Source organism: Amphibalanus amphitrite, unplaced genomic scaffold (genome assembly GCF_019059575.1).
Source record: "Amphibalanus amphitrite isolate SeventyFive unplaced genomic scaffold, NRLGWU_Aamphi_draft 000388F_arrow, whole genome shotgun sequence".
Lineage (NCBI taxonomy): Eukaryota > Metazoa > Arthropoda > Thecostraca > Balanomorpha > Balanidae > Amphibalanus > Amphibalanus amphitrite.
The window spans coordinates 290,402-316,782 of NW_024881882.1; the positions used below are offsets into that span (position 1 = coordinate 290,402).

General features: G+C 45.1%; 1 protein-coding gene and 1 long non-coding RNA gene across 2 annotated transcripts in view; one reads left to right on the forward strand and one right to left on the reverse strand.

The window, feature by feature from the left end:
- Positions 1–26,381, reverse strand: part of LOC122390258 — a 39,101-nt gene that overhangs the window by 9,085 nt on the left and 3,635 nt on the right. The gene's annotated exons all lie outside the window — the stretch shown is intronic.
- LOC122390243 lies at positions 17,467–26,376 on the forward strand. The gene is made up of 2 exons (XR_006258115.1): positions 17,467–18,014; positions 25,965–26,376. It is a non-coding gene; the product is annotated as an uncharacterized LOC122390243 (long non-coding RNA).

Here is a 26,381-nt window from a genome sequence, read left to right on the forward strand (position 1 = left end):
CACTCGAGCTGAACCCGAGCAAAGCCACAGCAGTTTGCAATGTATAAACCCCATTCACTTCTATGGCTTAAGTCGGGATAGACAGGGCACACAGAGTGGGCTTGCCGGAGCTCAGCCCGCTCGGGCCCAGAGTAACCTCCATTATATAAATGGATTCACTGCTCGGGCTTAAATCGGGCTAACGCCAATCGTCGCTCAACTAGGGCTAAACTACGGCTGTCCGGAGCTCGCAGAGCGGGCATACCTCCGGCAGAGCATGGGCTTTAGTCGGCGTTTTTGTGTCATACGCCGACTTTAGCCCAAGCCCTAGCCGACTTTAGCCCGACTAAAAATGTCGGGCAATCCGCACTTGAGCCTGCTTGGGCCCGGAGCAAAATTGCTGGCTGGGAGGTCACCAAAAACAAAATATAGAAAAGGGCATGTGCGACACATGTTTTATGGGTCATTTTACTCATAGAATTCAATAGGCACACTCAATAATTGATATGGACCACCTCTGGATGAATTTCAGGTCGAGGTCAGGTCAAGGTCAGGTCAAGTGAGGTCAAATTTTGAAGTTGGTTGTTAAGGCCTAAAAAGGTGTCTATCTGATGCAGTTTTTCACGGTGAATCGAATGGTGCAATTTTTGTTTCCGTGCGAGTTCTAGAACTTAAAAAAAAAAACATTTTTCAAAATTTTTGTGTGTCGTGACGTCATAAAATTTTGAATAACTTCCACATTTTTGAACCGATTCTTCTAAAAATTGGTATGTAGGTGCACATAGACCACTTCTTTGACATATATTTCGGTTTTTTTCGATTCACTCAAAATTTTGGATTTTATAAATATGTTCCCAAAAAAGTCAGTTTTTTGAAAAAAAAAATTGGGCCAAAATCCGAAATTTTCAAAAAACGAGATAGCCATTTGATAGACAAAGTAGAATCACGTATAACCTTTCTTGTTACGTCTTGATTCCTTTAAAAATGAAGATGTTAGCGGCGTTTGAAATTTTGCCATTTTTTAGGCGAAAATGGCGAACATGACGTCACTAAAACGTCATTTTCTCAAAAATTTTCCGACGGATTTCGCTCAAATTTTCAGGGAACGTGTCAAATTGATGTATGATAAGGTACTGAAAGTTTGACGTCGTTGGCGTAACGCGTTTAGAAGTTATTGGCGAAAAACGGGAGGGGGGCAGATTCTGCCCCCCCCCCAGCGGGGCGCGGGTTAAAATGGCTGAGGGTGCAATAATCTCTAGTCTCTACATAGCGGGCTGGTATAGGAGCGTCTTGCTATGCTGCACCATAGCTGGCTAGTGATTCTCTTTTGGCTAGAAATGGCATTAATCATTATCTCCACTGGCGAAAATGGCACTTGACATCACCGAATGCAACGTTCATGTTTGTTAGGATACATAAAATCAGGAAGATATTACGCGAATTAGGTAGGCAAACGTGGAATAAAATAGGTGCTGGATGTTTTGGTTTTGGTGCTGAATCAGCAAACAGCAAATACGGAGTTCAACTAGACGATCTGGCAACTTTAGGCTGTGTGGAAGCAATTAGGTGCCAGATTCAGATATTAGGGTCGAATAAGCATTTTGGGGCTGATCAGCAATTAGTGCCAGAAACAGAAAACAGAAAACTTTTTAGGGACCAGAAACAAATATTCCCCCTTCTAAAATGTTGTTAAAACCAGTTAAATTGTGCCCGACTTAATAGATTGGATGACCAGGAACACGGTTCTGGCATTTATTTTTCATTAAACATCTTAGGCTTCCCATATTCCAAACACAAACTTTCAAATATGTGACGTCACAGCCCAAAATTACCTCCTTCCCCAGGCCACATTACTGTCATAAAGCTGATTCTTTTTACTCTGTAGGCACCACAACAAAGTTCAGACAAAGTTTTAAGCGATTTTTCAATGAACAAACCCATTTAAATCAGAATGACTAAACGAGGTGACGTCACACTAACGGTCGCTCCATGTTGAAGATAGGGCCTTGCACAAGGCCCATTTTTAAATGAAGGGAACGAATTTCTTCAACACCAAGAGGCCGCGGGGGTTGCAACCTAGATAGATAGTGGTTTCTGAACCTCGCCGCAAACTTGGCTATCTCAACTCAAACCCCATGTTAAAGGTGGGATAGTCCCTTTAAGTAGGTCAAAGGTCAGGTCAAGGTTAGGTCAAGGGTACAAAATGCAAGTTTCTACAGTATCGGCCTTGCGCCGTAGTTGCCGAAGAATGGACTGAGACTGATTGCCCAAAACGTGTTCTTAGACTACCAAGACAATTTTCTTTGCATACAATGTTATTCAAAGGTCAAAGTCAAGGTCAGGTCTGGTCAGGTCAGGTCACCAAAAACAAAATATAAAAAAGGGCAGGTGCGACACATGTTTTATGGGTCATTTTACTCATAAAATTCAATAGGCAACTCAATAAGTGATATGGACCACCTCTGGATGGATTTCAGGTCGAGGTCAGGTCAAGGTCAGGTCAAGTGAGGTCAAATTTTGAAGTTGGTTGTTAAGGCCTAAAAAGGTGTCTATCTGATGCAGTTTTTTCACGGCGAATCGAATGGTGCTATTTTTGTTTCCGTAAGAGGTCATTTTTGACGTCATAAAATTTTGAATAACTCCCACATTTTTGAACCGATTCTTTTAAAAATTGGTATGTAGGTGCACATAGACCACTTCTCTGACATATATTCCGTTTTTTTTTCGATACACCTAAAATTTTGGATTTTATAATTATTTTCCCAAAAAACGCTATATTCTTACTTCATAGCCATGTTAACCTTCGCCCCAGTGGGGGGGGGGCATATGTTACCACCCTGTCGCGTTTTTTGCGTGTGAATAAAAAACCGCGGCGCGTAGCGCCGCGCCGCTTGGGGTAGCTTTTGGTACATCAATTTTGGACAATGTGTGAAATTTTTGACCCCAGGTCATGTCAGGTCAGGTCACCAGGTCAAGTTAACTGACCAAGCCTAAAAAAAAGTTTGCAATCATGTCCAGCCTGCAGTGTTTGTCAGAAAGGTTTCAAACTTGGTGGATTGCATGCTGTTATGGGCGCCTACAATTTGTATATCTCGGATTTTTTATATCCGTGACCTAAGGTCAGGTCAGTGGCATGACATTTCCATTACAAGTCAATGGAGAAAAATGAAAAGGCCTCTAGATCCGTGTGTACGCATCGGAACAGTCCAAATATTTCAGAATCACAATGATTTAGTCCACTCGTGATGACCAAGGTGTTATTTTTGCTGATAGCCTCTAGACAGGTCATCCGAGGTCACTTGAGGCTACAAACAGTTTTTTGTCAATAACTCGCGATTGGAAAGAGATAGAACGCTGGGGATGGTCTCATTGTGTTTGCCTTGTTGAGACGCATCGACTGATATGCAACATGACCTTTTCCGGTAAGGTCATGACCTTGACCTGAGGTCAAATTTTCAACTTGACCTTTCAAGGTCAAATTATAGTTCATTCGACGCGTCTCGGCGAGAGGAACACGATTCTGGCAATAGAAATGTCGTGGCTTTTTGTAGTCGAAAGTTATTGTCGAAAAACACTTTTCGTAAAAACAGCTATTTTTGGACTTTTTGCCCTCTGGAGGCCAAACCGTTGACCTGAGGTCAATATTGATAATGACCTTTTCAAAAGAAGAGTTCAAAAGCTATCGATTGATTTTCCCTGCGTTATTCTAGCTACCATAGTTCCTGAGATAGCGGCATGTTTTCTGAAAAATATAATGACAATTGGCAAATTTTGACCTTTGATGACCTCTGGTGACCCCAATATTGCTCTAAGGTGAAAAATGACTGAAATACTTTCAAACGTACGCATTGAGAGCTATCGACTGCTTTTTACCGCGTCTTTCTAGCCCTCTTAGTTTTTGAGTTAGAGGTGGGTGGTAACATATGCCCCCCCTCACTAGGGCGAAGTTGGCTGAGACCGCCACTGGGGCGCGGGTTAAACAAGGCGAGAATAAGTGAAACCTTAAGGGACCCTCCCACCTTAACATTAGATTTGAGTTGAGATAGCCAAAATGGGGTCCCTGGCTCACAATTACCGGTTTCGGCACTCACAACATCGAGAAATGCCTTAAATCGGAAATATTGAATTTCAAAATTGCAGCATTTTGATTCAGAGGGGCTAATGCATAGGAATACCCCTCTGAATGTGTGACGTCAGCGCAGATATCTAACGATTTTTAAATGTTTGACTAAAACGTTTTGTAGCCGCGGTGGTATAAGCTGCTTTGCGCGCAACAAATGCCGCACTTTCAAATAAAGTCGCTAGGAACAGCGGAGATCCCAAAAAGTAAACAAAAGTAAAAGTCTAATATCTTGAAAACCGGTGAATATTTTTCGATGAAATTTTGGTAGATATTCGTTTTTGCTCTTTCTGAACCGAGCGACATCACTTTCATGCCAATTCATTAACTTTTTTGAAGGTGGGAGGGTCCCTTTAAGATTTTCTCAAAGATACTACCTGATTCATGTGTAGAATTGATTGGTCTTTGAAATGTTATCAATTTTAGACATAATTGCCGAAGTTTTTGAACATATTTCAGAACACGCTGGGCTTGAAATTTAAATTCAGGCCCTACCGGACTTTGGTAGGTCTGCGCAGTGCGCTTGGATAGTCTGGCCTGCATAGCTCTGCACGAATGAGCTGGTATTGACTATTGAGGGCTATCCAACATGACACCTGACGGGACAGGGCCAGGCTCGATTGCTACTCTCCGGACTTGGTTTTCGTGAAATCTTGCACATTGTCCCTGGAACTTGAAATAATTATTTATATACACTGTGGAAATAATAACGCCATGGGTGGAGAACAGTGTTCGCCCAAGGCCGTATAAGAGAGGTAGAATCACCCCGCGATTTCCAATGGACCGGTCGCTAAGCATTAGCGTGACGTCACTGGTGGAAACCGGGCGGCGCCCGGCTCCAAGCTGTACGTCGGGTACATTTGGCACCGTATAGTTGTTATTACTGAACGTAACGACAACTAATGACTCTTTATAAGTTTTACTCTCCTAAAGATGATTTCCTTGCCGGTACATTGCCGACCCGAGCCCCAGGGTTGACAATCATGGGATATGGGTCGGATGGGCGACCTCGCGACGGCAGAAGGAACTATTGCAATTGTTGTGTCCCGCACCGCCGATTGCATTCTCTATCTGCACCCGGGGGGGGGGGGGGAACAGGGGGCACGTGCCCCCATCGGATCAGGGGGCCTCTCGGGCCCGAGGGGCCTTGCGACGCCAATTGGCGGCTGAGGGTCCACGCTGGCATCTTTCGACTCAGAAGGGCCCCACAGGGCTCGCAAGAACACCTTATGTGCTCCGAAGAGCCACACTTCTCTCTGTAAGAGCCCCACACCGGCTTTTTAGTGTCCCTTGTCGGCCTTTGAGGGCCCCTTGCCGGCTTCTCAGGGCCTATTGGCGACCTCTGAGGGCTACTTGCCGGCCTCTAAGCCTCTAAGGGCCCTTACCGGCCTATCAGGGACCAGCAGCTCTAAGGGTTCCACACACGCCTGCAATGACTGTCTAAACCAATGGCTGAAGGCCCCCACAACGGCGCCTGCGAGGGCCCTCACCAGCGGCTGTGAAGGCCCCACACCGGTGCCTAGCTGAGGGCCCACACCGCCACCTCTGAGTGCAATCGGCACCCCTGAATGAGGTCCCGAAACCAGTACTTCTTAAGGCCATATATCGGCGGCTCTGGGGGCTCAACGCCGGAGCCGCATCGGACGGCCACTCACCGGTGACTTTTGAGGGCCCCACACCGACGACTCTGAGGGCCCCACTGGCGTTTGAGCGTACCTTGCTGGTCTCTAAGGACTCCACAGGGCTCCCGAAGGCACCGCAGACCTCTAGAGAGCCCCTTGTCGGTCTCTGAGAGCCCCTGTCGACCTGTAAAGGGTTCGAGCCAGCAGCTTTAAGGGTCCCACGCCCGACTGTGACAACCCCACACTGCAGTAGTGCAGTGTCTCTAAGGGCCCACGACGGCAACTGTGAGGACCCTCACCGGCGCCTCTGAGCGTCCACAGCGGCACCTCTGGGGGCCCCGCACCAATGCCTCTGAGAGCCTCACACCGGTACCTGTGAGGGCCCACACCATTGCCTCCAAAGGCTTCATAACCGGCGGCCCTGAGGGCCCTACACGGGTGATTTTTAGGGGGGCCTACCGAAGGCACCACACAATCCCTTAGCTGAGTTTCTATCCCAGTCCCATACCGGCTTCTATCCCAATTCCGGCTCAACTAATTATCAGCCCCCCTCCCCCCTCCATGGGTCAGCAGCGCCGCGCCGGTGGTGTCGGGGGCCAGCGCCATCGGGGCCGCAGTCGGCCTCGGCCACGCGCACTCAATGGTTAGCGCTTAGCACCGGCGGCTAGCGCACGCCCGGTGTGTTACCGGCCGTGAGCCGCTCCAAAACGGCTGCAGTAACTAGTCGATATAGGTAGTAAACAGATGCAGAGATGCAGGTGGATTGATAACCGGCAAGCTTTTGTGTTTTACGAGGGTGAAGGGTCGAAGTCGGCGGCTAAGTGGTGAGCGGATTTTATCATATACCGGTTCACATGACCTTTGGCCAGGTCCTGCAGTGTGTCCAAAATTGTAATGTTGCGGGGAAATTCACCCATATAGTGAAAAGTATAATGACATCCTAAAAATGTAAATAAAAACATCCATACGGCGGTCACGACTTAGGTATGATAACAACCTCGAACCCAAACGTCTAGGAGCAAGGGCAACACAAACCTCGTAAACTCTCACAACACGCTAAGACAATCATTCGAATAACCAAAATGTTCAAATATATGACCCGACTTAAAAACCTCATTTGACATCCCGAATATCAGAATGTCTTCAACGTTTTATCAGTATTTAATGTTTCTACATCATTTTCTCGTGACATAAATAAAAACAGTGCTTAAAAAGGGTCGAAGTCAAGTTTTATGAAAATAACGACATCTTTTCGGCCTTTTTTCTACATCCTCCCCCTAACGTAAAATGAATTTAGCCACACTGACTGGTCCTGGTACCCTGACGCACTCTTGGAGAGCCGAATCACAGCAAAAATCCATCCACCACTGTATCTATACGGCTTGCGCTTTTTTGAAAACGTCTGCGTTTGGCCTTCTACGGGCCCGGCCGGCCGGCCGGCCCCGATTGGCGGTCTTCCAGTGACGTCACCGGTAGTGTTAAGCTGATTGGCGAATAATACATGGGAAGAACCGGGACGACACCCCCCTTTGTTCGCCACGGGCCGCAAGATCATAGTCCAGCCCAGCCCAGAGTGCTGTTCGGCTCCGCGCAAAATATTTTGCAGCGTGTGACGGCACACTTGGATGACGTCAGCCACCGTCAGCCACTGGCTCCGCCCACTCTCCGCCGGGCCGCCAGAGCCGAGAGCCGCGGCAGCCATTATTCGACGCGTGACGAACCGTGGCGCGGATGGACTGGCGGTTTTCGTTCAATAACTGAATAAAATGCGTTCAAATGTGGTTAATAGCAATGTGCCACTGAAAAGAGTGATAATGATACCCAAAAACAGCATTCAAACCGCTTACAATAAGAAATATAAGATGGTAAACTTTAATTCGCGCCACTTTCGCCTCCTGCAGCTACTATTTTCCAAGGCCCTAAATACAAGGTTGCACGGACTTATTTCTACTAAACCTACCAGAATATAGTTTCACGGTTGATTATTTAAATAATTATTCAATCAAAATTTCTTTATTATTATCTCGTAATCATTTATAAGCAATTTTATAAATCAACTTTCAATTTGCTTGCCTTTTACTAGCAAAATAACTTGTCTAGTATTGGGTCAACATACTGGTGTAGCAGTAGGAACCACATCTGGCAAAACCCCAATGCCTACATACAGCAGAAAAGCAGCCACCAGGTGTCGCCACAGTCGCCACTTGGTCGCCACACAGATGTCGCGCGCGTCGCCAATCGCCACACTACCGATTTCCATAAGGACGCATATGTACGGATATGTATAGGAAAGTCGCCCTTAAGGATTACGCTTACATCCTTTGCTTATGAGGTCGGTGGTTGGAAATTGGGAGGGGCTCAGCTATTTTCGACCACGGATATGCCTTTATCACATGATGAGGAACATGCTGATAAGCGTTTTATGCGTCATAACAGCACAAAAGTATTTTTAATCATTTTTCAAAAATAGCCGTTCTGCCGTATCTTTCAGTGCAAGGTGCCGTCGGTCATCCCCGACGTGACGTCACGCAGGGAATTTGCCAGATTTTCCTACTAGACTTCGACACCCCCTGCTATTTTCTTGCTGCGCAAAACTGAAAGATTGTGCGCGTGCCGACGTCACACATGTGACGTCATACACCGAAGGGCAGAGCCTGGCACCCGAGAGACCCCTACTGCGCACACTGCGCATGCGTGGTGCAAAATTTTGCAATAGGATGCGCTGCCCGAACAGGACTCAGGCCCATGGGTTCACAGCCCGGCCCACCCCGAGCCCATTCATGGTAAAAGCCAGCCCGGCCCAGCCCAATATACCCTGGCCCAGCCCGTCAAAAATGAGCGGACGGAATTATTGATACCATATATGTAGGTATCCAAAGGTAGCAAACAAACAATCTTTGCGAGCATCATGCGTAATGCACATTGCATGCGTGCTTTATTAACTCGTTTTTGAGTCTTGCGCAGTAATAAGCTATGTAGTTATAGTTTCCGTCTCATTTGCGACTTGCGAGCCCTTGAGTCCCTGACTCCAATTAACAGTTCTTGGCCCAGCCCATCCACAGCCCATCGATCCTTCATACTTGAGGGCCCAGTCCAGCCCGTAGCCCAGCCCAGCCCATGGCCCATTGGGCTGGCCCGGCCTATGGCGAACACTGGTGGAGAACCTGCCCTGGCCTTCCCGGCCGTGGCCGCGGTAACTTTCAGCCTACCCCGGCGCGGCCGGGATAACTTTTCCACTCTTGTAAATCCTAAAACGCTGTCTCCCATACGAGAAAAGAAAACTCGCGCTCTTCGAATGTTGACTTCCATGGGCGTACTCAGGCCCATGTCACTCACTTTTGATGACATCATAAGGGGGCCTCAGGACAAAAATGGCGCAGTGCGCCACAATCGCTCCCAAGCCACTTGACAACAGCTGCCATTTTCGAAAATATTATTTTGAAATAAAGTTTCTAATAATGAAAATGTTGTAATAAAGTTGAAACTTTAATCTATACCATATCTAAAAACTTACTGAAAAATAATTTATTCATAGTAAAAATATAAGCTCGATGCGTTTTTACGTTGTTTTCCTGCTGCTGCAGAGGGTTTTTAAATCGTATATATCTTTAAAATCGGCCATTTCTTAGCATATTGCTGCTCTTCTTTGTCGCTAGAAAATTAGTAGGGCTTTCTATTGACATCAACGGTTGAGCGGTATGTGTAGAGTGCCATCAATTATCTTCAAATGAAGCTAGTCATTTTTACGTTGCAAAGGAATGGAGTACCCCTTGCGAGCATCAGGGGTGACGTCACCCAGGATCTGTCTCTGATTGGTCGGCGGGGGAGTGACTATACCTTCTATATATGCCTTGGGCGTACTATTGCAAATCAAAAGGCATTTATCATTTACTTAGCTTGCCATAATCTCCAATCCTAGGCCCGCGTGTGGTCGCTAATGCCAAGATTGCTCTCAAATCCTGTTCAGTTTCGAAAATTTGGCGCGCCTTCGGCGCACTTTTTCAAAACCACTGCTTGACCTCAATGCCTTAGACTGGCCTGCCACCAACCGCTACCATACCCGTTTATGAGCGTACCCGTCAGGGTGCTCATAAACACCGAGCGTTCGTCATGCTTCGAACTCGGACTGTTGTAACTGGGACGCGTTTTCTCGCCACGCGGAGTCCAACGCTCTAGCGACTGAGCTGCAAAGTGCAAGGCCGCGCGCGTATTCGCCCAGGGTATATTGAGTGAAGGGTAGGACAAACTTTGGTAGGAATTTCTAGTATAACTACTAGAAAACCTACTATATGTGGTCAGGACTAGAGGTGCCAAAATGCGGACCCGAGGACCCGGTCCAAAGAACCAGTCTGGACCCATATGGGTCCAGACCGGTTCCTGGAAATTTTCTGACGGGTCCAACCAACCGGGTCCTACCATAAACCATACATCTTGCACACTACACATGATTGCAAAATATAAAGTGAATGGAAAGAAAACATTTGATCGTGTACCTATGTTTCTTTGTCATATGAGATTTGTCATATCACACAAATGTCATGAGAGCTACCATTGTGTAGTGTCGGCGCTGTCCACCGTTCGTGCCTCACCGTTCGTTCGTTCGTTCGTGAAAGAAATCTTGGAACTCAAACGTTTAATTTACGACAAGCACGAGAGTAACAAAAGAATGCAATGACGTCGAGAAAGCAAATCATATGGCCGAACCACCGCGTGCGCCGTGCACTCGCTCGGCCACGGCCGTGGCCCGTCTCCCGCCCGGGCGCCAGGTCACGCGCGTGACGTCACAGCGCCCCGGGCTGCGGTCGCCGGGCGCTGTCCGGCGCTGACCGGCGCCTACCGCCGCCGACCGCTGCCGACCGGTCACATGACAATACCACACATTGCAAATAGATAAAGCTGGTGTAAGCAATCTTGAGTTGTCGTTAGGGAAAGGCAGCATCATACATATACGTCATACATTGGAGGGAGATTGTGATTCAAGCTGGAGGAATTCCTTTGTTGAGCCGCTAGAATCCGAAGGAAACAGCGGAAATTGCCTACGACTATTTAATGAATTTAACGGTGATGAATAAGTGCGAAAAACGTTTTGGCTTTATAAAATTTGATGAAATGACCAGGGTAAAAGTTTTATTACTGGCGGTCAATTCAAAACGGCGCAAACATTTAACCCGCGCCCCGTAGGGGGGGGGGCCGAAACGGCCCCCCCCCCTGTCCTTTTCGGTCGATATCTCCTAAACGGCTGGAGATATCGCCACCAAACTTTCAGGACCCCTCCGGGCATCAATTTTACACATTGTGACCAAAAATTTTTTCCAGAGGCTGTGATAGGTTGGCCACAAATGACGTCAGAGTGACGTCATGTTCTGTCATTTTCGAACGAAAAAAGACCTTCGCGAGAAGACCTGTCAGGCCTACAGCTTTGAAGATACAGAAAAATGATCAAGACATAAAAGGTGTAGAATTGACAGGGCTACAAAACTGCTATCTCGGATTTTTGAAATTTTTGAGTTTTGATCCCCAAAAATCAAAAAAGCATTTTTGTTGGATATATTAGCCAAAAAATCCAAAAAGTTTTTTGAGTTTCGAAAAAAACCGGAATATATGTGATAGTACCTATCGTCTTCTATCTACATACCAAATTTCAGATCGATACCTCGTTTTTTGGCCAAGTTATAGCGAAAAAACTGTTCAAAAATGATGACGTCAAATTTTCAAACTCAATTTTTGGCAATTCTAGAACTCATAGATCAAAACAAAGACCACCATGAGACTCCCCGTGACGAGCTGCATCGAATGGATACCCATTTTATGCAAAAATATCAACTTTGAAATTTGACCTAATTTGACCTGACCTTGACCTGACCTTCACCAAAACGTGACCTAGGCTGGCCCCAAAGGCTGCCTAACCCACATAATCGCATTTGTCATGTAAAACGGACCATAAAACATGTATCACACGACACATTCATATTGTGACCCCCGGTGACCTGACCTCGCTGTGACCTGACCTGGTATCAGTGACCTCAGATAGCAAAGTATGTGTTTGACGAACAATATACCATCGATGGTTTTCAATAAATTACCAATTTACTCGATTTCACAGCACATTTCTTGAATTGCCTGTGAACGGTGAAAATCTGACCTTTGACCTGACCTGTGACGTCATCGGTTTGACCTAGGTCAATGAAATTTGGTCACAAGGTAGTTCCCGGGTAGGGCTATCAAACGCCGTTTGAATTTTGAAAATCGGCCGGTAACTTTCCGAGATCTTAGGGGGGGGGGGCCGAAACGGCCCCTCCCCTACGGGTGGTAGGGTCCGCCGGTAGCCCTACGGGGCGCGGGTTAACCCTCGCCCGCACATGCCAAGTTCCCATCCTAGAACGCACATGGGGGGGGGTTGCCACCCCCCGCGCCATTTCGTTCCTGTTGGAGATAGAGCTTAGCGGTAAAGACCAAAAAGATTCTTTGGGAAGAGACGAATCCAATGATACCCAGTTTTACCTTCTCAGGTCAGTCATTGACCTTCCAGGTCAGGTCAAACTAAAAAATGTTGCTGTTTTGGGTCACCGTTGAATATCAAGTGCGCTGCTTATCACACTCAGAGAAATATTTACTCTAAAAATATGGGTATTTCACGAGTACCAAATCGGTACTATATTTACGGGTCCTTTAAAGGGACTATCCCACCTTTAACATGGGGTTTGAGTTGAGATAGCCAAGTTTGCGGCGAGGTTTACAAGGCCCTATCTTCAACATGGAGCGACCGTTAGTGTGACGTCACCTCGTTAAGTCATTCTGATTTAACCCTCACCCTGGCAGGGGGGTCGATGCGACCCCCCCTAAGGTTTTTCGAAGATAGCGTAAAAACGGCGGCGCGCAGCGCCGCCAAATTTGGCACAGCCTATGGGGCAACCTTTTTACATATGACCTGAAAATTTCAGGTCCGGGTGACCTTGGGTCAGGTCACCAGGTCACAAAAACCGGTACAAGGTCATGGTCAAATTTCAATTTTCTTTTTGCACTTGTCCAACTCACATTTTTTGACCGATTTCCTTCAAACTTTCAGGATGTGCTAAGTTCATCGAGTTGTATAACATATCGTCCGGCTTTTTTGAGGTCACTGACCTGAGGTCAGTTAGAGGTCATTACGTCGTTATGTTAAGCCTATGGGAAAATACTAAATTAGGAAAATACTGGAGATATCCGCTTCGTTCTATCACTTTTGTGCTTTGAAACCACGGTACTTAGCAGCAGGTCACTTGGTGCTTCTTTGTTTGGTGTACTTATCCATGGGTCAGGTCAAATGAGGTCAACTGAGGTCAAATGACGTTTTTGCCAATAACTTGGCACATAATGACGCTAGAGCTTAAAAAATGGTATCATTGTGTTCCTGGTGATCAGCCGAATCGAATGATATGCGATATGATGCAATTTGGTTAACTTGAACTTAATTTATTAATTTAAGTTTACTTAAAATTTAAGAAAAACTTTAAGTACACTTAAGCAAGCTAAAAAGTATATCATTCGACGCGCCTTGACGTGCTGAGTTTACTGGTGCTTTTCCTTTTGCTCTATCTTAATTAGATCAAAAGTTATAAGCGAAAAACTTTTGACCTGTTTTTAGCGAAATTTTTACATTTATACCCCCCAAAACCCCCCTAAATATTGACATAGAGCAACCAAATTTGCACAGGGGCGAGAACTCCAGGGGTCCCACCTACCTACCAAATTTGGTGTTTCTAGGTGCCATAGGAGCCAATCGCGAGGGGGGGGGTCGCATCGACCCCCCCCCCCTGCCAGGCCGTGTTATGAAAAATGCCCTGCCAGGGCGAGGGTTAAATGGGATTTATTCGTTGAAAAATCGCTTAAAACTTGGTCTGAACTTTGTTGTGGTGCCTACAGAGTAAACAGAATCAGCTTTATGACAGTAATGTGGCCTGGGGAAGGAGGTAATTTTGGGCTGTGACGTCACATATTTGAAAGTCTGTGTTTGGAATATGGGAAGCCTGATGTTTAATGAAAAATAAATGCCAGAACCGTGTTCCTGGTCATCCAATCTATAAAGTCGGGCACAATTTAACTGGTTTTAACAACATTTTAGAAGGTGGGATAGTCCCTTTAACGCCGAGAAAACGTTTATATCTACTCAGTCAGTGTTAGACTACCTAAACTGATTGTATCACATGACCTGCTTTATTGTAATACCAGCTATTCTTAGCTATCTTTACCTAAAAAATCCGGGTTTTTCACGAGTACCAAATCGGTACTAGTTTTACGGGTTATCCTACCTCCAGAAAACGAGTATCAATACCCTTCATTGTTTCGCATGAACTATTATTACGTACAAATACCAGTGATTCTAGGGTATTACTAGCCACAAAATCTGGGTATTTTTGGAGTACCAAATCGGTACTACATTTACGGGTTATCCTACGCCGAGAAAACAGGTAGCTCAACCTTTTTGCGTCAACGGTCAAAATACCGAATTTATTTGTGTCACATGACCTTCTCACACGTATACGTACCGAATTTGTTCGTGTCACATAACCTGCTCACACGTATACGTACCAGTGATTCTTTGGTATTGTTACCTCTAAAGCCTTAAAGTTATCCGAAAGTTATAAGGTACTTTAACCCGCGCCCTGGTGGGGTCTGTTTATAACGCGACCTGGTGGGAGGGGCTATTTTTTGCCCCCCCCCCCTCGTATCTCCGAAACTACTGGACGGATCCGCAAAATTCAAACGGCGTTCGAAAGGCCTGTCAAATTTGTCGAAGGAAACCAAATTTTATTGACCTTGGGGTCACCGATGACGTCACAGGTCAGGTCAAAGATGAAATGTTTCACCGTTCACGGGTCTTCTAGGGAATGCGCTATAACACCGAGGAAAACGCATTTTGTCCAGAATCAGCGATAGGGCGTCAGTTGCCTAGTAGATATGTTGCTGTTAGAGGTCACTGGTCATACCAGGTCAGGTCACAGGTCAGGTCACCAAAGGTCACCAAGGGTCACCACATGAACCCAACTTTACTAAGGTTGTGCGATGCATGTTTTATGGCCAGTTTTTCATTTCCAACTCAATGGTGTTGGTTATAAGACCATCAGGTACGGTTTAGGTCACTTTCTGGTGGAGGTCAGGTCAAGGTCAGGTCAAAAAAGGTCAAATTTCAAAGTTGATATTTTTGCATAAAATGGGTATTGATTCGATGCAGCTCGTCACGGGGAGTCTAATGGTGGTCTTTGTTTTGCGCTACGAGGTCTAGAATTGCTGAAAATTGAGTTTGAAAATTTGACGTCATCAATTTTGAACAGTTTTTTTCGCTATAACTTGGCCAAAAAAAGAGGTATCGATCTCAAATTTGGTATGTAGATAGAAGGCGGTAGGGACTATCACATATATTCCGGTTTTTTCGAAGTTCAAAAAACTTTTTTGATTTTTCGGCTATTATATTCAAAAAATCTATTTTTTGATTTTTGGGGGTCAAAATCCAAAAATTTTAAAAATCCGTGATAGCAGTTTTGTAGCCCTGTCCATTCTACAGCTTTTATGTCTGTATCATTTTTCTGTATTTGCAAAGCTATAGGCCTGACAGCTCTTCCCGCGAAACCCTTTTTTGGGTCGAAAACGGCAGAACATGACGTCACTCTGACGTCATTTCCGGCCAACCTATCGTAGCCTATGGAAACATTTTTGGTCACAATGTGTAAAATTGATGTCCGGGAGGGTACTGAAAGTTTGGTGACGATCGGCGCAGTGGTTCTGGAGATATATCGAAAAGTCTGGAGGGGGGGGGGGGCAAAAAATAGCCCCCCCCCACCAGGTCGCGGGTTAACACCATGCTTTATTTGTGCTACACTTGTCGCAGTTTGCTATAAATAGAACAAAACAAAAACTGTTTTCGAAAAAATCGGCTATTTTTGCAGTTTTTGCCCCCTGCAGGCAAAACCATTGACGTTAGGTCAAATCTGAGAGAATTACTCAGAAAGGGCGTTAATAGGGCTATCGAATGCGCTTTTCCGCGGCGCTGTAGCTCTATTGGTTCCCGAGTTATGCGTTGGCTTCTTGGAAATGTTCTACATTCGACCTGGAAATCGGCGAAATGTTGCCTTCAATGACCTCTGGTGACCTGCCCTTTGACCTGACCAAAAAATTGACCGAAGTTATTTCGTCATCATTTTTGACGCTCTTTCGAACGCCGCCTTCCGCGTATCGCTACGTGGCCCAGGAGCCGAGTTACAAGGGGGGGGGTGTTCAAACACCCCCCCCCCCAGCAGGGCGTGGAAATCCAGGACCCCCAGCCGGGCGCGGGTTAACCTGCGCCCCACTGGTGCCTGCGTGTAACGCACCCTTCTGGGGGGAGGGGGGCTCTTCATAGCCCATCCCCCTAACTCCGAAACTAGTGGACCGATTGTCCAAATTCAAACGGCGTCTTATAGCCATGGAAACTGTCGAGCGAAACCTAATTTCATTGACCTCGAGGTCACCGATGACGTCACAGATCAGGTCAAAGTAAAAATTATCAATGCTTGGCTTGTTCACATTTTGGGCTCCGGCCGCCGGCTTACAAGTCAGATCAGGCTCCTTTTTAGTTTACACACTCGTGATTCGATGCTTTAGGTACTCTGAGGGTACCAAACTTGTACTTTGATTTTCAGGTCAGGATCAGGTCATCCCAGGTCACGGACATCTTATATCAAGCACCGGTCAGGTGACACATGTTTTATGGTCCATTTAGGCCATAGATTTGGAATTCGGTGTCGTTTGACATTCGAGGTCATTTTGACTTGAATTTAGCCGAGGTCAGGTCACGTTCAGGTCCACGAGGGCCAAAGTTAAAAGATGAAATTTTTTCAACAAAAAGGTTGTATCGAATGCAGTTTGTGATCAGGAACACAATGGTGCCATTTATATTGTTGTACGATGTCCAATACGTACTGAAAAACAATGATTTGAAGAAAAAAATATGATTGTTAAATTTTGAGAAGTATGCGCATCTGGCTGACCTTATCCTCACTTCTGTATGGAAATATGAAATTGCCAAAATAAATTACTGTATTAAAAATCGAGATATTTCGAGCACAGCTCTTCGTCGGTCGATTGTAATTATTTACACACATAACAGGCACACAATGTCGAATTCGTCTCAAGTTCTTCAGTAATGTCGCAGTAAGAAATTTAAATACACAGATCCCGTGCAAATTGATCACCCTAGTTCCTACCTTAAAAATATATCTACACATAATTCCCCAGTTAAACTAGCAGTACATATATAGGTATCTTTCAAGAACCAATTCACACACATTTATATACATTATTTTGGAAGAAGCTGCCATGATGTAGTGTTATCGTTAATTTTGGGCCTGGCGTCTCGGATGAAGATGGATTCAGCGATTCTTCTATCCGCTTCGTCTTTGCATACACGCAGGATTTTGGCCGTCACCGAGATGTCGCGTCGATCCATCTCAGGGTGCTTATGCAGCGCATGCTCTCCTAGGGGAGTGTCCTCTTCTCTGTTAATGCCGTTCCTCCGATGCTCGTTGTAGCGGAGTCTAACTGGCCTGCTCGTTTCTCCGATGTAGGTGTCGCCGCAGTGACTGCAGGTAAGTTCATATACCACGTTTTTGGTCGTGCACTTGGACTGTAGCCCCGCCTGGCATGAATGACAGCACCTTCGTCCCGAGGGGCAGGGGGCTGGGTTCAGTCGTGTCTTGACCAGTCGTTTCTTCAGGGTGTTGTAGGCCAGTTAGACTCCGCTACAACGAGCATCGGAGGAACGGCATTAACAGAGAAGAGGACACTCCCCTAGGAGAGCATGCGCTGCATAAGCACCCTGAGATGGATCGACGCGACATCTCGGTGACGGCCAAAATCCTGCGTGTATGCAAAGACGAAGCGGATAGAAGAATCGCTGAATCCATCTTCATCCGAGACGCCAGGCCCAAAATTAACGATAACACTACATCATGGCAGCTTCTTCCAAAATAATGTATATAAATGTGTGTGAATTGGTTCTTGAAAGATACCTATATATGTACTGCTAGTTTAACTGGGGAATTATGTGTAGATATATTTTTAAGGTAGGAACTAGGGTGATCAATTTGCACGGGATCTGTGTATTTAAATTTCTTACTGCGACATTACTGAAGAACTTGAGACGAATTCGACATTGTGTGCCTGTTATGTGTGTAAATAATTACAATCGACCGACGAAGAGCTGTGCTCGAAATATCTCGATTTTTAATACAGTAATTTATTTTGGCAATTTCATATTTCCATACAGAAGTGAGGATAAGGTCAGCCAGATGCGCATACTTCTCATGATGATATTCCTCAGAACGCTTAACCACTTACGATTGTTAAATTTTTACTAAAATGCGTGTAACTTGACCATTTTTAAGATATCCGGCTAAAACTTACTACAACAGGTCATGATTATGTGTTTTATCACACATATTCCGTGTTTTAAGTAAAAAAGGTTTGGAAAAAGATATAAATATAATTTTTTAAATTTCATAAATATAATTATTAAAATTTTCATAGTTTTGAAAATCCGACATAGCAGTTTAATAGCACAGTGCATTCTGAGCCCTCTCATGCAAAGAAATCGGATCTAGCCTAAATACAACCCTTAACCCGCGCCCCACTGGGGTCTGCGTATAACACGCCCTACTGGGGGGGGGGGGGGGCTCTTCATAGCCCCCCTCCTATCTCCGAAACTGCTGGGCCGATCGTCAAAATTCAAACGGCGTCTAATAGCCCCGGAAAAAATGTCGAGCTAAACCTGATTTCATTGACCTCGAGGTCACCGATGACGTCACAGGTCAGGTCAAAGTAAAAATTATTAGCATTTTGGCTTGTTCACGTTTTGGGCTCTGGCCGCCATCTTACAAGTCAGATCAGGCTCATTTTTGGTTCACACACTCGTGAACCGATGCTCTAGATACCCTGAGGGTACCAAACTTGTACTTTGATTTTCAGGTCAAGGTCAGGCCATCACAGGTCACGAAAATATTATATCATGCGTCGGTCACGTGACACATGTTTTATGGTCTATTTAGGCCAAAGATTTCGAATTTGATGTCGTCTGTGTCATTCGAGGTCATTTTGAGTCGAATTTAGCTTAGATCAGGTCAAAAAAGGTCCAATTTTGAAGTTAAAATTTTCAACAAAAAAGGTGTCTATTGGATGCAGATTGAGCTCAGGAACAGGATGGTGCTACTTATATTGGCGTACGATGTCATATACGTGCTGAAAAATTGATCTGAAAAAATAATAATTGTGATTTTTTTTTGCAATAATGCGTATAACTTAACCATTTTTGAAGATATCTAGCTAAAACTTGCTAGAGTTGGTTATTAATGCGTTCTTTCACATATATACCGTTTTTTCTCTCAAAAAATCAAAAACTTTTTGAAAAAATGTAAAAATATAAATTTTGAATTTTGTTATATTAAATTTTCGAAATGTTCAAAATTTCGAAAACCCGAGATAGCAGTTTGATAGCGCAGTCTATTCTGAGTCCTCTCATGCAAAGAAATTGGATCTAGCTTAAAAACTGAGCTCTTGGGAGCGATTGCCGTGGTTCAGTGTTTTGCGTCGAAATCGACCGAACTTGACGTCACTCTGACGTCATTTCCGGCCGACCTATGGTAGCTACGAAGTTCATATTTTGACATTAGGTGTCAAATTGATGAAGCCGAAGGTACTGAAAGTTTGGCGTCGATAGGTCAAGCAGTTTGGAAGTTATTGCAGAAAAACGGGAGGGGGCTATGAATAGCCCCCCCCCCCCCAGTGGGGCGCGGGTTAATAGCGATTGCCGCAGTTCAGAGTATTGCGTTGAAATCGGCCGAACATGACGTCACTCTGACGTCATTTCCGGCTCACCTATGGTGTTATGTTGAAAGATACCGTTCAACATGACGTATATTTAACCCGCGAGTTGCTGGGGGGGGGGGGCGTTAAACGCCCCCACTTTTTTCGACGTCGGCCATTTTTTTTGACGTCGGCCAGCGGCGCAGAGCGCCGGCGGACAGTGGCCCCCAACTTAGTCATGGTCGGTTCTCAAACCGCCCGCCATACAACATATGGTAGCTATTAAATTCATATTTTAACACAAGTTATCAAATTGATGCAGCCGAAGGTATTGAAACTTTCGCGTCGATACGTCTAGCGGTGTAGAAGCTAGTGCAGAAAAACGAGAGGAAGGCTATGAATAGCCCCCCCCCCCCTTCCCCCTGTGGAGCGCGGGTCAATCGTCGCCCGTATTTGCGTGTTGCCCTCGTAACGAGAGGAAGCCGATGAAACCCTATTTCAAAGAGCTGAGTCATTGGGTGACTTTCCAGGCCAAGTCAAGGACCCAAATGTGGGGCAAATCGGGACCTGCTAATGCCATATTACCTCATGGTTACCTAATATACTTGACCATGGATTAGGTATTCCTTTTTCTTACATCTAGGAATACTTCATCCATGACTTGACCCAGGATAAGTCGACATAAATAACCTTGGATGATCTGTGTGACCTGGCACACCCTTCCGCTGCACATCAGCATGCTAAGCACAAATGTCATATCAGCCAGTCTAGCTTGAAAACTGGCATGATGTATGTAGATAAACTACTACCACGTTAGCCTTAGCGTTGAGATTTCGACAAATTATCATTGACCTTGACCTAAAACTTGACCTCAAAACTCAGCTTTTAAAAACCTGGTGGGATAGTGTGACAAAGAGCTGTTGCAGCTGGCTTGGCACCACAATAGGGCAGCGTCATCGATATGTGATGAGCAGCGCACTTGATATTCCAACGGTGACCCAAACAGTATTCTTTCTTTTTTAGTTTAGTTTTTTTTTAGTTTAATCCCCCCACACCCAAGTGCTCGTGTAAATTTGAGTAACTCGAGGGTACTGAAAGTTTCGTCGCGATCGGCCGCTTTTTGCGCCTTATTCGCGAAAAAAGCGAAAGCTTAGGGGCTCTGTTTAACCGCTTCCCTCACTTAAAGTGCAAATGTAAACCCTCGCCCCGTTGGGGGGCGAGGGGGGGGGCAATTTGCCCCCCCCCCTTTTCCTGAATAGCAAGAAAACGGCGGCGCGCAGCCAAATTTTCAGTACCTTCCCGGACATCAATTTGACACCTTAACAGCAAAATTTCAAGTCTTAGGTCACCTTAGGTTAGAAGTTATTGAGGTCAAACTGGGGTCATGTTCGAGCAAAATGAGCAAAAAACATGAAATCTTGAAACGCTCACAAAAGCTACAGTTAACAAGCAATTTCAAAGTTATTTATGTTGTCATGTAGAGAAAAGACGGCGCTACAAAACTGCGATTTCGGATTTTCAAAATTTTGGGATTTTGACCCTCAAAAATTAAAAAAGTTGATTTTTTTTTTTAGAAAAACGCAAAACAAATCCCACATTTTTTTCCGAATTTCGAAAAAAAGGAATATATGTGATAGTCCATGCGCTCTTCTATCTACATACCAAATTTCATATCGATACCTCTTTTTTGGTCAAGTTATAGCAAAAAAAACTTCAAAATTGATGACGTCAATTTTTTAAATCTATTTTTTTTTTTGCAATTCTAGACCACGTAGCGCAAAACAACGACCACCATTAGACTCCCCATGACGAGCTGCATCGAATCAATACGCATTTAAAGGTAGTGTGCCAGCTTTCCTGGACCGTATGGAGTTAATGGCCCAGATAAGGAGAACCGGATTTTTAGAACTTATCCATACCTTCAAAACTCATGGAAACGTCTTAAATTCTTCAAATTTTGAGCACCCCAGTGCAAAATTCGCCCCGACGGGTTGTCGGTCGTACCCCAACCACATTTCACACCACTATGAACAATAAATGCACACACTGAAATCGCTATTACCGATAGGCTCATCCAATCAAGTTTCGATAAACTCGTTCATCATCATCTCCTGCGGTTTCGAACACGCCTGTTAGATGGTGCGGTAGACCGCGCCCAAAGCCAGGGCCCCGGTAACGTGAGGTAGCCGAGTCGGGGCAGCGTGCGCTGACCCAAGCCGGGGCCGCGCGTCCTCCCGGTGTCATGTGATAGCCCGGGGCTGCCCGCGGGGATGCGGTAGACCGCGCCCAAAGCCGCGGCCCCGGCTTGGGTCAGCGCTAGAGATGTCAATCGGATACCAACTTGTTGGTATACCGATACCAAACCGATACCAACTTGGTATTTGGTATGTCAATCGTAATGTGTTTGGTATTTTGTTGGTATCATAAGCCCTCGCTAATGTATAAGAGGCTGAGAAATCGGTAAAAAGTTGGTATTTCCCTCAGTTTCCCAAGTTGGTTTGGTTTCGGTATTTTCCCGTGGTTTTGGTTGGTATTTGGTTTGGTATCGGTATTCCGATTTTCCGTAATTGACATCACTAGTCAGCGCACGCTGCCCCGACTCGGCTACCTCACGTTACCGGGGCCCTGGCTTTGGGCGCGGCTTCTGCTCATACTTTGTGGTGCGGTGGTGGTGCTTCGGGCCGCGCGCTCTGACTTCGGCCAAGAAAAATGCGTCAGCTGATCATTGTCATTTCTGCCACTTTCATGTGGTGAGATGGGGTCATAACTTTAGAGACGGCTGTTTCATATCAATTATTTTACATAAAATAATATTTCAAACCATAAATTAATGTTCGACAGCCAAATTAAAGAAACAATACCAATACAGGCTTACAGTTTAAATTCGACATTGTGTTGTCTACGATTAGACAGCTGATAACTCATTCCCGTACGTCGTAACTCTATAATGACCTTTGTTTATTGTCACATGTGCGCCGCATTCGTGATTGTTGCCGACGCCTGTTTGCAGCTCAGCCCACTACAGTTGTTATACATATCGAAAAACCGATAGACTTTTAGGCGAAAAAAAGCACTATTTTAGGCCCATTTTTGATTTTTTTTGCGATATTAGGTAAAAACAGAAACTTCTTATCCTAGGAAAAATAAAATGGGAAATCATTTGAAGGTGGCACACTACCTTTAATGCAAAATATCAAGTTTGAAATTTGACCTAATTTGACCTGACCTTGACCTGACCTTCACCAGAACATAACCTAAACTGGCCCAAAAGGCTGCTTGACCCACATAATCGCATTTGGTATGTAATCTGCAGCGGCCGCCGGGCAGTGGGGGTCAGGCGGAGGAGAGGATCGGGTTTGCGCGTCGTTTGGTGTGCAGGTGCCGACCAGGGCAGTGGAAATACAGTTCCGGCTTACATGGTAGGGTAGGGTGGGGTAATTTGAACATGTGGGGCAATTTGAACATAGTGTGAATAACACAAAATTACGGAAAATCCATAAGTGGTATGACAATAAGACCAACGAGAGAAATTATCGTAACTAAAAGGGCTATCATATGAACGGGGTTTAAAGTTTCAGGGAATGAAGATGTTTACGCACAGTGTAAAAAATCAATTTCGCAAGGAAAAACGCCTAACAACACGTCATTGCAACTTCATTGCAGCGCAAAATCTTGCATTGCTAGCGCCTAATACGCAACGGCTTTTGTTGTATAATGACCTAATCAGTGCCTTCAATCCAAGAAATTTGCTTTTGAACCCTGTTTTTTAAAATGGCAAAATAACTTTTAGCGTGGGGTAATTTGAACATAGTGTGAGAATTTCAATGAAGACAGGGATATCTCCGAAAAAACAACGCTCCCAGTTTTTTTGCCAATATTTTCGAACCAAAGCAGTAGCAGATAAGTGATGCCAGTTTTAGAAAATTTACGTCTAATATCCGTCTAATGTCCGGCATTTTCGTTGATTTTCCGTCCAAAAATGTTAAAGTCAACTATATGTCCAAATATGTTCGAATGTTATGCAGCTATCAACACTCAAAACCGTCATTTATATTGCTTATCATGTAATTTTACCTGCCGAAAAGTGTTCATTATATTGAGAGCTTAACAAGCTTTCCATTCGCCAATCAATGCTATGCACGATTGCTTTATAAAAAGCGCTGAAGTGTAGCAAGCTATCGTCCAATGCTGTCCAGTCTGCTACCTTTGTCCAACCAATTCCGAATTGGACATTGGACAAAATCAGAACTCCAAATGTCCAGGTTTCGATTGGCACCACTTTAACAGATGTAGTAAGGTTGGGAGAGTTTTTATCGAACAAAAATGATAGACGTTCTGTTAACCCGCGCCCGGCTGGGGGTCCTGGATTTCCACGCCCTGCTGGGGGGGGGGGGGGTGTTTGAACACCCCCCCCTTGTAACTCGGCTCCTGGGCCACCTAGCGATACGCGGAAGGCGACGTTCGAAAGAGCGTCAAAAATAATGACGAAATCACTTCGGTCAATTTTTTGGTCAGGTCAAAGGTCAGGTCACCAGAGGTCATTGAAGGCAAAATTTCGCCGATTTCCAGGTCGAATGTCGACAATTTCCAAGAAGCCAACGCATAACTCGAGAACCAATAGAGCTACAGCGCCGCGGAAAAGCGCATTCGATAGCCCTATTAAAGCCCTTTCTGAATAATTCTCTCAGATTTGACCTAACGTCAACGGTTTTGCCTGCAGGGGGCAAAAATTGCAAAAATAGCCGATTTTTTCGGAAACAGTTTTTCTGCAATAACTTTTGACCCAAGCCTTGTACGAGCTTACTTTTACCGGTATTGTGTTCCTCTCGTCAAGACGCATCGAATGAACTATAAGTTGACCTTGAAAGGTCAACTTGAAAATTTGACCTCAGGTCAAGGTCATGACCTGACCGGAAAGGGTCATGTTGCATATCAGTCGATCCGTATCGTCGAGCTGAACACATCTAAGGCGTTTTCATCGCTCTAGCATGCCTCTATCAAAAGTTGTTTGCGAAAAACTGTTAGATACCATTCGTGACCTAAGATGACCTCAGGGCATAAACAAGGGTCACGGGCACCATTTTCATGTTCAGTGTGTCTAAACCACTTGTAATTCGGTGTTTGGGAGTGTTTATAATGTCTTTTGTCCAAAAGAGGCGCATTTCAATTTTCTCCCATTGACTTATAATGGGGAGGTCGCAAAATTGACCTGACCTTAGGTCATCGATATCAAAATTCTGAGATATACATTTTGTACATGCTATTGCTCTTAGCAATCGCTGAAAGTTTCAAAGCGATCGGTCACTCGGTGTAGCTATGACAGACATTGAAACTTTTTATGAGGTGAGGTCACTTCAAGTGACCTGGTGACCTGACCTTGAATGACCTTGGTCTGAAATTTTCACAACATGTGTAGAATTGATGTACGATAAGGTGTACCAAAAACGGCGGCGCTCCGCGCCGCCGTTTTTGACATATTTGCGAAAAACCACAAGGGGGGTGTTCAAACACCCCCCCCAGCAGGGCGCGGGTTAATTGAAGAGGGGCGAATTCTGTCAACTGACCGGTGTGCAGCGTGCAGATATTAATACTCTGCAACTGTTATTTTTGCTGTTGTGTTGATTTTTCAAGTGAAGGTATGTTTATAATTGTTCTGCCTATTTGTTTATGGGTCAAACAACATCGGTGCTGGCGAGACTATCGTTTTTATGACAGGTAAAGGCAGTATGTTCAAATTACCCCACGGTGGGGCAATTTGAACACACCGTGACTTGGTGGAGAAGTGAGGCTATGCTATTCAAGGTATGCTCGGCTCGTCCAAAAATGAGGCTTGCATGGTGAAAGCAAGTGACACTTGCGCTACTGAAGCAGTTTTTCTTCATCCAGGGTTGAACTGGAATTTGGTACAACGGAGAAGACGTAAAAATATGTTCAAATTACCCCACACTACCCTATGTAAAATGGACCATAAAACATGCATCGCATGATATTTTCATATTGTGACCCTCAGTGGCCTGACCTCTGTGACCTAACCTGGTATCAGTGACCTCGAATAGCAAAATCTGTGTTTGACGAACGATTCCCCATCGATGATTTTCAATGAAATGCATTTGAGTCGATTTTACAACACATTTCTTGAAATGCCTGTAAACAGTGAAAATTCGACATTTGCCCTGACCTGTGACGTCATCAGTTTGACCGAGGTCAATGAAATTGGGTCACGAGGTAGTTCCCCGTTTGGACTATCCAACGCCGTTTGCTGCTTGTCGCTATTTTGCGTGGTTCTCGAGATCTTAGGGGGGCAAATTGCCCCCCCCCCTCCCCCAACAGGGTGCGTTGCTCGGCAGACCCCAACGGGGCGCAGGTTAACAATCAACCCCAGTTTTAACGATGACCGAGCATGGTGTTTCTTAAATCTGTTTTTTTTTCAGTCGTACAACCATGACATCGACTGCGCCACGGCGGTCGCCTGAGCCACCTGACGTCGAGGACCGGCCTTCTTCCGTGACTGATACTGAGCACAGCTGGATGGACCGTTGTAGTGGGACGGCGGTGCGCGGCATTGTCTAACGGAAGAGAAGGCGCCCTGGGATAGATGCTTCACGCGCGGGTTAATTTTATGGTGTTTGTGAGCTTCAATATGCTGGCTGCCTTTGCTTGAACTCCATGATTGTAGCAGGGATGGGTTGCAGGTATTTATTTTATATTGCGTGATAAGGTTTTGAATTCATGTCATGTGATATCGAAACAGGTTTCGGGAGTCCGGGTATTACGACAAAATATTACTCATAATATTACCGTGACAAAAAATGATTATAAACAATAAACTGGGCTTCTGGCATTGCAAA